The sequence below is a fragment of the Canis lupus genome, unplaced genomic scaffold, assembly GCF_011100685.1.
Source record: "Canis lupus familiaris isolate Mischka breed German Shepherd unplaced genomic scaffold, alternate assembly UU_Cfam_GSD_1.0 chrUn_S628H790, whole genome shotgun sequence".
Taxonomy (NCBI): domain Eukaryota; kingdom Metazoa; phylum Chordata; class Mammalia; order Carnivora; family Canidae; genus Canis; species Canis lupus.
In genome coordinates this window covers 1-8,664 of record NW_023331570.1, presented here as the reverse complement: position 1 = coordinate 8,664, position 8,664 = coordinate 1, and the positions used below count along the sequence as shown (strand labels likewise).

The 8,664-nt window shown below is 41.2% G+C and overlaps 1 pseudogene; it reads left to right on the top strand.

Moving 5' to 3' along the window:
• Positions 1–6,046: 6,046 nt before the first annotated feature.
• LOC119879326 lies at positions 6,047–8,639 on the top strand (annotated as a pseudogene).
• The last annotated feature ends 25 nt before the right edge of the window (positions 8,640–8,664 follow it).

Below are 8,664 nucleotides of genomic sequence, written 5' to 3'. Positions count from 1 at the left end.
CTGTGCAATAACAGCCAACTCATTCTTCTTAAGTGCACATGGAACATTGTCTAGGATAGACTATATGTAGGCCATAAAACAGGCCGTACCAAATTTGAGAAAATTAAAACCATATCAAATATTTTTCTGACCACAGTGATGTGAAAAGAAGTTGAGGGCAGCCCGGGTGGCTCAGCAGTTTAGCGCCGCCTTCAGCCCAGGGCGTGATCCTGGAGACCTGGGATTGAGTCCTGCATGCTGCTCCCTGCATGGAGCCTTCTTCTCCGTCTCCTGTGTTTCTGCATCTCTCTCTCTCTCTCTCTCTCCCATGAATAATAATAAATAAAACCTTTTTAAAAAAAGACAATAGAATTTGAAAATAAGGAAACAGGAAAATTCATGAATACCTCAGAAATTAAATAACACATTCCTGAACAATCAATGAATCAAAAAAAATGGGGGGGAATAAAAGTTCTTGAGACAAATGAAAATGGAAACATTACAAAAATTAAGGGGTGAAGCAAAGCATTTCTAGGAGGAAAGTTCATACCATAAATGTCTACATTAAAAGGCAAGAATATTCCAAATAAATAACCTAACTCTATCCTTATGAACCAGAAAAATAACTGAGCCCAAAGTTAGCAAAGAAAATGGAAAACAATGAAGATTAGAGCAGAAATAAATGAAATGGAGAAATTAAAAACAATAGAAAAGTTAACCAACTAAGAGTTGTTTCTTGAAAAGATAAACAAAATTGATACATTTTAACAGGAAAAAAAAAGAAGTCAAATTACAAAATTATAAGTGAAAAGGGAGATATTACAATGAATACCACAAAGGTACAAAAATTCATACAAGGTTACTACAAACAACTATACACCAGGAAACTGACAACTGAGAGATATAAAAAAGTCTTTGAAAACATACACTTACTAAAATGGCGTCAGGAATAAATAGAAAATAAATAGACTAATTACTAGTAAGGAGAGTGAATCAGAAAAGGAAGAAGGAAGGAAGGAAGGAAGGAAGGAAGGAAGGAAGGAAGGAAGGAAGGAAGGAAACAGAGAACAAAGGAAAGAAAGAGAAAGAGAAAAAGAAAAAAGAAAAAAGAAAAAAAAACAGAAAAAGAAGTTCCTATGAAGAAAAGTCTAGAACCAGATGGCTTCACTGGTATATTTTACCAAACTTCTAAGAATTAATATACCAATATTCTCAAACTTCTCCAAAAAAAAAAAAAAAAAGCAGAGAACATTCCCAATAAGCCTTATGAGGTCAGCACTATCTTCATGCTGAAAGACAGATGAGAACCCTACTAAAAAAGAAAACTATAGGCCATCCCTGATGATTATAAATGTGAACATTCTCAGCTAAATACTAGAAAAGATATCAGCAGCCTATTAAAAGGACCATTCACCATAATCAACTTGGATTTATCCCTGGGATGAAAGGATGGCTCAAAATATGGAAATCGATCAATGTGATACATCACATTAATAGAGTGAAAGAAAAGAATCCTATTATCATCTCAATAGACACAGAAAAAGCATTTGACAAAATCCAACAGTCATTCATGAAAAAACAGTTAACAAATGAGGTATGGAAGTAACATGCCTCAAAATAATAAAGGCCATATTGACAAGCCCATAGCTGATGTCACACTCAATGGTGAAAGGTTGAAAGCTTTTCTTCCAAAATCAGGAACAAGATAAGGTGCCCACTCTCACCACTCCTCTTCATATAGTACTAAAAGTCCTAGCTAGAGCAATTAGTCAACAAACAGAAAAGGCATCAGAATTCAAAAGGTAGAAGTAAAATGGTCTCTGTTTGCAAATAACATGTTTTTGTATAGAGAAAATCCTAAATATTCAACCAAAAACTGTTAAAATAATCAACAAATTGAGCCCAGTTGTAAGACACAAAATTGACATACAAAATAAAATTTCTATAATAACAAATTTTCTGAAAAGGAAATAAAGAAACATATCCAATTTATAATTGCATGAAAAACAATAAATACTTAGGAATAAATTTAAGGAAGTGAAAGATCTATGCTAACAACTGTAAGGACAATGATGAAAGCAATTGAAGAAGACATAAATGAATGGAAAGATAGGGCAGCCCAGGTGCCTCAGCAGTTTAGTGCCGCCTTCAGCCCAGGGGTGTGATCCTGGAGACCCAGGATCAAGTCCCCATGTTGGGTCCCTGCATGGAGCCTGCTCTCTCCCTCTGCCTCCGCCTGTGTCTCTGTTTCTTTCTCTGTATCTTTCATGAATAAATCAATAAAGTCTTTTAAAAAATGGAAAGGTATCCTATGTTCCTGGACTGCAAGAATCACTATTATTAAAATGTCAATACTACCAAAAACCATCTATAGATCAATGCAGTCCCTATTGAGATTCCAGTGGCTTTTTTTTTTAAGCAAAAGTAGAAAAAAAAACCCTAAAATTTATATGAAGCCAAAAAAAAAAAAGCAAGAAATCCTGAGAAAGAGCAAGGCATGAGGCATTATTGTTCCTGATTTTTTTAATATTTATTATAAAGCCATGGTCACTAAAACAGTAGAGTACTGGCACAGAAGCAAAGAGAACAATGGAATAAGGAATTCAGACACAAATCCAAGCATATATGGTCAACAAATATTGACAAGCAAGTCAAGAATGCTCAATGAAGAATTGTCTCTTCAATAAATGATGTTGCAGCAAATGGATACTCACATGTAAAAGAATGAAACTGGGCCCATAGCTTACAACCACTCACAACATTAACTCAAAATTAAATAAATGCTTAACTGTGAGACCTGAAACCATGAAACTCCTAGAAGTAAAACACAGGATAAAAGCTCCTTGACACTGGTCTTGGTAATTATATTTGGAAATCACACCTAAAATGTAACCAAAAAATAAAAAATAGACAAGTGGGAATACATCAAACTAAAAGTTTCTTCACACCTGAGGAAGCCATCAACTAATTGAAAAGACAACCTACAGAACAGAGAAAAAATATTCAACAAACCATATATCTGATAAGGGATTAATAGCCAAAACCAAATAAATAATGCACATAAACTCTATGGCAGAAAAATCACCCAATTTAAAAATGAGCAAAAAACCTAATAACCATTTTTCAAAAAAAGATACACAGATAGGCAACAGGTATATGAAAAGATGTTCAACACTTCTAGTCATTAGGGAAATACAAATTAAAACTACAATGAGATACCACCTCATGCCTGTTAGAATGGCCATCATCCAAAAGACAAAAGATAACAAATGCTGGTATGGATGTAGAGGAAAGCGAACCCTTGTGCACTCTTGGGGGCGGTGTGTGTTGTAAACTGGTACAGCCACTGTGGGAAAACAGAATGGAAGGGCTCCTCAAAAATTAAAGAATAGAACTAGTTACAGTCCATTTCTGGGAATATATCCAAGGAATTGAAAACACAAGAAAAGATAAATGAACCTCCCGATACACAGCAGCATTATTTATAATAGCAGAAACAGGGAAACAATCGAAGTGTCCAATGATGGAGGAATGGTTAGAGCAGTTGTGGCATATATGGTTGACTCCTGAACAACGAGGTGTGATCCTCCACATAGTTGAAAATCTGCATATAAAATTTGACTTTCCAAAATTAAGAGGCAGACTCTTAATAGCTTACCGTTGACTGGAAGCCTTACTAATAGCATAAAACAGTCAACTAATACATACTTTGTTTATGCATTATATATTGTATTCTCACAATTAGGTAAACTAAAGAAAGGAAGGCGCTATGATGTATACCTAAACCTCATTCAGTGATGTATGTCAACTATCTCTCAATAAAAGTGAAAAGAGATGAAAAGATACAATTGTCACTTGCTTTTTTGAAATATTTGCAGTAGCCTCCTACTGACTCCTCTTTCCTGAAGGACCCTAGAGGTCCAAGTTGGGAGTCATTAATCCAGTGAGGGAGGGTGGGGAATGTGCTTCTCCCCCCGCCACTATCAGAGTCTTTAGTATCACCCAAGAATCTTCTATTTCTCCATTAGTCCTAGTTTCCAAGGCAAATTTCCATAGTGATCACCACCCACAGCTCCCCACCTTGCAGAGTCTACCCCTGTATACTCCATCACTTCTCTGTTACCACAGATAATTGTTTGGGTTCCTAGCAGAGGCCATTCTCTACTCATATACTGGGTCACATCCTCTCTTGGCTATTCAACAACTCCATCTCTCCAGAAAATCCTCCCCCCTCTTGCATCACACACACTATCCTTCTTTATTCTCCACACCTCTTCCACAAGTCTAGAGAAACATGTTGGTAAACTCTCTTGGCCCCATTTCATATAAGAGCCACCACCCCTCATTTCTCAGTTTTTCCTAAATGAAGTCTTAGAGGTTGATGAAAATTATAACTTTCCAATTTTCTCTTGAGCTCCCTCCAATCAAGCTTTCTCCTCTTGCTAAGATCCACAATTACTTCATAACATTGTATCTGAAGTCAATTCGCAGTCCTCATCTTGGTCTATCAGCAATATGTGACAGTTAACCAGGTTTTCCACTATCTTGAAACACTGAGAACTTGCCTTTCAAGACAGTAAATTTTCTGAATTTCCTTCCTTCTTTCCTCATTGTTCCTTTCTTCATCTCTGCTGGTTCTTCCTTTGACCTTGTTTCTAGATCTTTGATCTTCTATCTTCATTACTTTAGAGAAACTCTTCTAGTTGCAGGATTTAAGTGTCATCTCTATGCTGATGTCTCACCAATCTGTATCTCCAGCCTGAACCTCTTCCTTGAACTCCAGATTCATTATCTAATTCTCTATTAGACATTTTTTTCTGGGCAGCCCGGTGGCTCAGCGGTTTAGCACCACCCTCAGCCCAGGGTGTGATCCTGGAGCCCCGGGGGTCAGTCCCATATCGGGCTCCCTGCATGGAGCCAGCTTCTCTCTCTGCCCTATGTCTCTGCCTGCCTCTCTCTCTCTCTCTCTGTCTCTCTTCTCTCTCTCTCCCACACACACACATAAATAAATCTTAAAAATATATATTTAAAAAATACATCTTTTCCTGAATATCTAACTGCATCTCCAATGTAATACAACCAGGAATGATCTTCTGAGCTTTTCCTTCAAACATTCAAACATAAGTTTTTCTTAGAGACTCCTAATGTCTTAGCAGACAGATTGTGAACCTTGGTTGCATGTTATAGTCACATGGGGGGCCTGAGTTCCACCTCCCAATGATTGTAAACCCAATTGGTCATGGCATCCAGAGTGTTAGAAGCTCTCTATGTAGCTTCTCCAAAGAAGCCAAGATTGAGGACTGTAGCTCTGGATGGGTTTCTTCTTCTCTTCTTTAACCTCAAATCCTATTATTTTTTCCCCATAAACACTCTCCTCCAGCCACACTGGTCCCCTTGCTATTGCTCAACTCACCAAGTATGCTCCCCTTTCAATTCCTTCTTTGTGCCTGGAACACTTTTACCTAAATAGCCTTAATATTTATTTCCTTATCTTTTCAAGTCTTTGCTTTAAATCACTGTGTCATTGAGATCTACTATGACCACCCTATTTAAGTTTGCAAAGTTCTCTGCCAACCACATCATTTCCCCATTACCCTACCAGGACTTTTTTTTCCCTTCAGCATTATGCCCTTCAAAAAGATGTAATTTACTCATTTATTATATGTTCAGTCTCTCCCCAGTTAGGAAGCAGACTCCTGAGAGCAGAGGAATATCTGCATCTTTGCTTACTGTGGGATCTCAGATCATGCATGATATATAGCAGGTACTCCAAAAAACGAGCACTAGTGACATTCCTTTTTCTAATATGAAATTTTCTCCTTCCTCATTTTCATCAAATTCTTGGTTCTGTTTAAGAGTTAGACCTATTTGCTGGTATCCCAAAACAACCCTACTTAATAGTTCATCCACTTCTAATTTTTTTCCAAAGGCTTATCTTTCCTTACATTTCCTTAATTATGAGCTTCTCCTTAGGGTTTAGTATTTGACCCTTTATCCTTATTTATATTTACACTTAAACCTCTCTCCTTTGAAAAGAGGAGACTTCATTTTTCAGACTTCAGCTAGAATGGAAAATTTAAAGTGGTGCCGCCATGTCAAAGTTTTAGTTAAGAACACTGGACCTTCCTCTCACCCAGGTAAGTCCAGTACAGTATCAAAGCTTCAATTATTTGTCAATAAATCCAAATATTGTTTCTCTAATGCACTGTTCTCTTATTAGTGTCAAAAAAAGTAATGATCTCCTCCCTCCCTCCTGCTCCCCCCCCCCCACACACTCTATATCTTATAAGTCAAGATAAAAATTCAGGAGTATTACTTAAAACATCCCTTTTCCCTTTCTCCCAAAACTCAGCCAAGCGTTTCTTTATTCTACTTATTAAATTTTTATTATGACCTATCTCTTCCATGTCATTTCTGTTCATGATAATCTCTTACCTTTCCTCTTAAAGCCTCCCAACTGAAACCATTATTTCCCTACTTTCCCCTTCAATACATTCTACACACTGCCAAAGTATAAACATTTAAAGACCTTTAAAATTCATGCAATTGCATTAAAATCCTTAAATGGCTTTCGTATTATTTAGTATAATAATCCTTACCATGGTTAAGCTAATACTCAACAATCTCTATGCTTCTCTTGCACATAAGCTCAAACTATCACAGTTTCTTTAATAAATCAAGATTACTTTCCTCCTCACTCATTTTAATGCCTTACCACAGTCCATTTCTTCTGTTTGGAACCTCCCATTTATGTTCACTTAGCTATTCAAATTCATTCTATCACATCCTTTTAAAAGTTAATGAGATTCATATAGTCAATGGATCTTGACAAAGGACTAGACAACACAGTGAAAGAAAAGGACAGTATTTTCAACAAATGATAATGTAAAACTGGACACCACATGCAAAAATACTGAGTCCAGACACAGACTTCACATCCTTCACAAATATAAACTCAGATCACAGTTCTAAATATAAAATGCAAATTATAAAACCTCTGCAAGATAATGTAGGAGAAAATGCAGGTGAACTTGGGTATGGCTATGATTTTGATCCAACACCAGGGCACAATCCATGAAAGAAATAACTGATACATGGACTCCATTAAAATTTTCTGTTCTGCAAACAGCAATGTCAAGAGAATAAGAAGACAAAGCACAGAGTTGGAGAAAATATTTACAAAAGAACCATCTAATAAAGAACTGTTATCCAGAATCTATATAGGGAGCGGAGGGACGGCCGTCGGAGCCGCCGAGGCCAAGTGCTGCCTGGCTGGGCCTACAAAGGGGATGTCAGGCCTCCAAAAGGAGCGCAGTGGAAGCGAGGGCCTCCCTGAGCCGCTGCTGTGACGGCCAGTGAGCGAGCCGCGGAGGATGTCCACCACCAGGACGGTCGCGCCCGCGGGATCCCGGGGAACCCGCGGGAGGTCTCCAACCCCCCAAGCCTGGCCGCAAGACCAAGCAGCTGCAGTACGCGCAGAACGTGGTGGTAAAGACGCCCTGGAATCACCAGCTCGCCTGGCCCTTCTACCAGCCCGTGGATGCAATCAAGCTAAACCTGCCCGATTACCATAAAATCATAAACACCCATGGCTATGGGGACTATTCAGAAGAGACTAGAAAATATTATTACTGGAGCGCCAGCGAATGTGCAGGACTTCCACACCATGTTTACAAATTGTTACATTTACAACAAGCCCACAGATGACACAGTGCTAACGGCCCAAGCCTTAGAGAAAATTTTTCTGCAGAGAGTGGCCCAGGTGCCCCAGGACGAAGTTGAATTATTACCCCCTGCTCCGAAGGCAAAGGCCGGAACGCGGCGCAGGAACCCGGAGTGCAGGTGGGCAGCAAGTGGTGGCCGTGTCCTCTGTCTCCCCAGCAACCCCCTTCCAGAGCGTCCCCCCACTGTCTCCAGACGCCTGTCATTGCTGCCCCCCTCTGCCAACCATTACCGCAAACATCACGTCGGTCCCTGCGCCCCCGCCGCCGCCCCACCCCCTCCCTCGACGCCCATCATCCATCCCTGTGGTCCCTCCCACAGCGCCTGTCGTCAAGGAAAAGGGTGCAAAGCGGAAAGCAGCCACCACGACGCCCACTCCATCCGCGAGCCGGAGCGAATCGCCGCCGCCATCGTCAGACCCCAAGCAGGCCGAGGTGGGGGCTCGGCGAGAGAGTGGGGGCCGCCCCATCGCACCGCCCTGGAAGGTCTAGAGGACGGCGAGTGCCTCAGCATGCGGGCCGGAAGGGCGAGCTGCCGAGCACTCGCGGCACTGTGACAGCGTCCTCGAGGACATGCCGTGCAAGAAGCGTGCGGCCTGCGCCTGGCCCTTCTCCAGCCGGTGGACGCCGAGGCCCTGGAGCTGCACGACTACCACGACGTCACCGAGCACCCGATGGACCTCAGCACTGTCAAGAAGACGGACAGTCGCGAGTGCCCAGACGCGCAGGGCTTCGCTGCTGACACCCGGTTCATGTTCTCCAGCTGTTACCAGTACAACCCCCAGGCCACAAGGTGGTGGCCGTGGCCAGGAAGCTGCGGCCGTGTTTGAGGTGCGGTTTGCTAAGATGCCGGCTGAGCCGGGGAGCGCCGGCCCTGCCTGCGCCCGCAGCCCCCGTGCTGAGCAGGGGCGCCGAGAGCAGCCGCAGCAGCGAAGGAGAGCTCGAGGAGGAGAGGAGGAGGAGA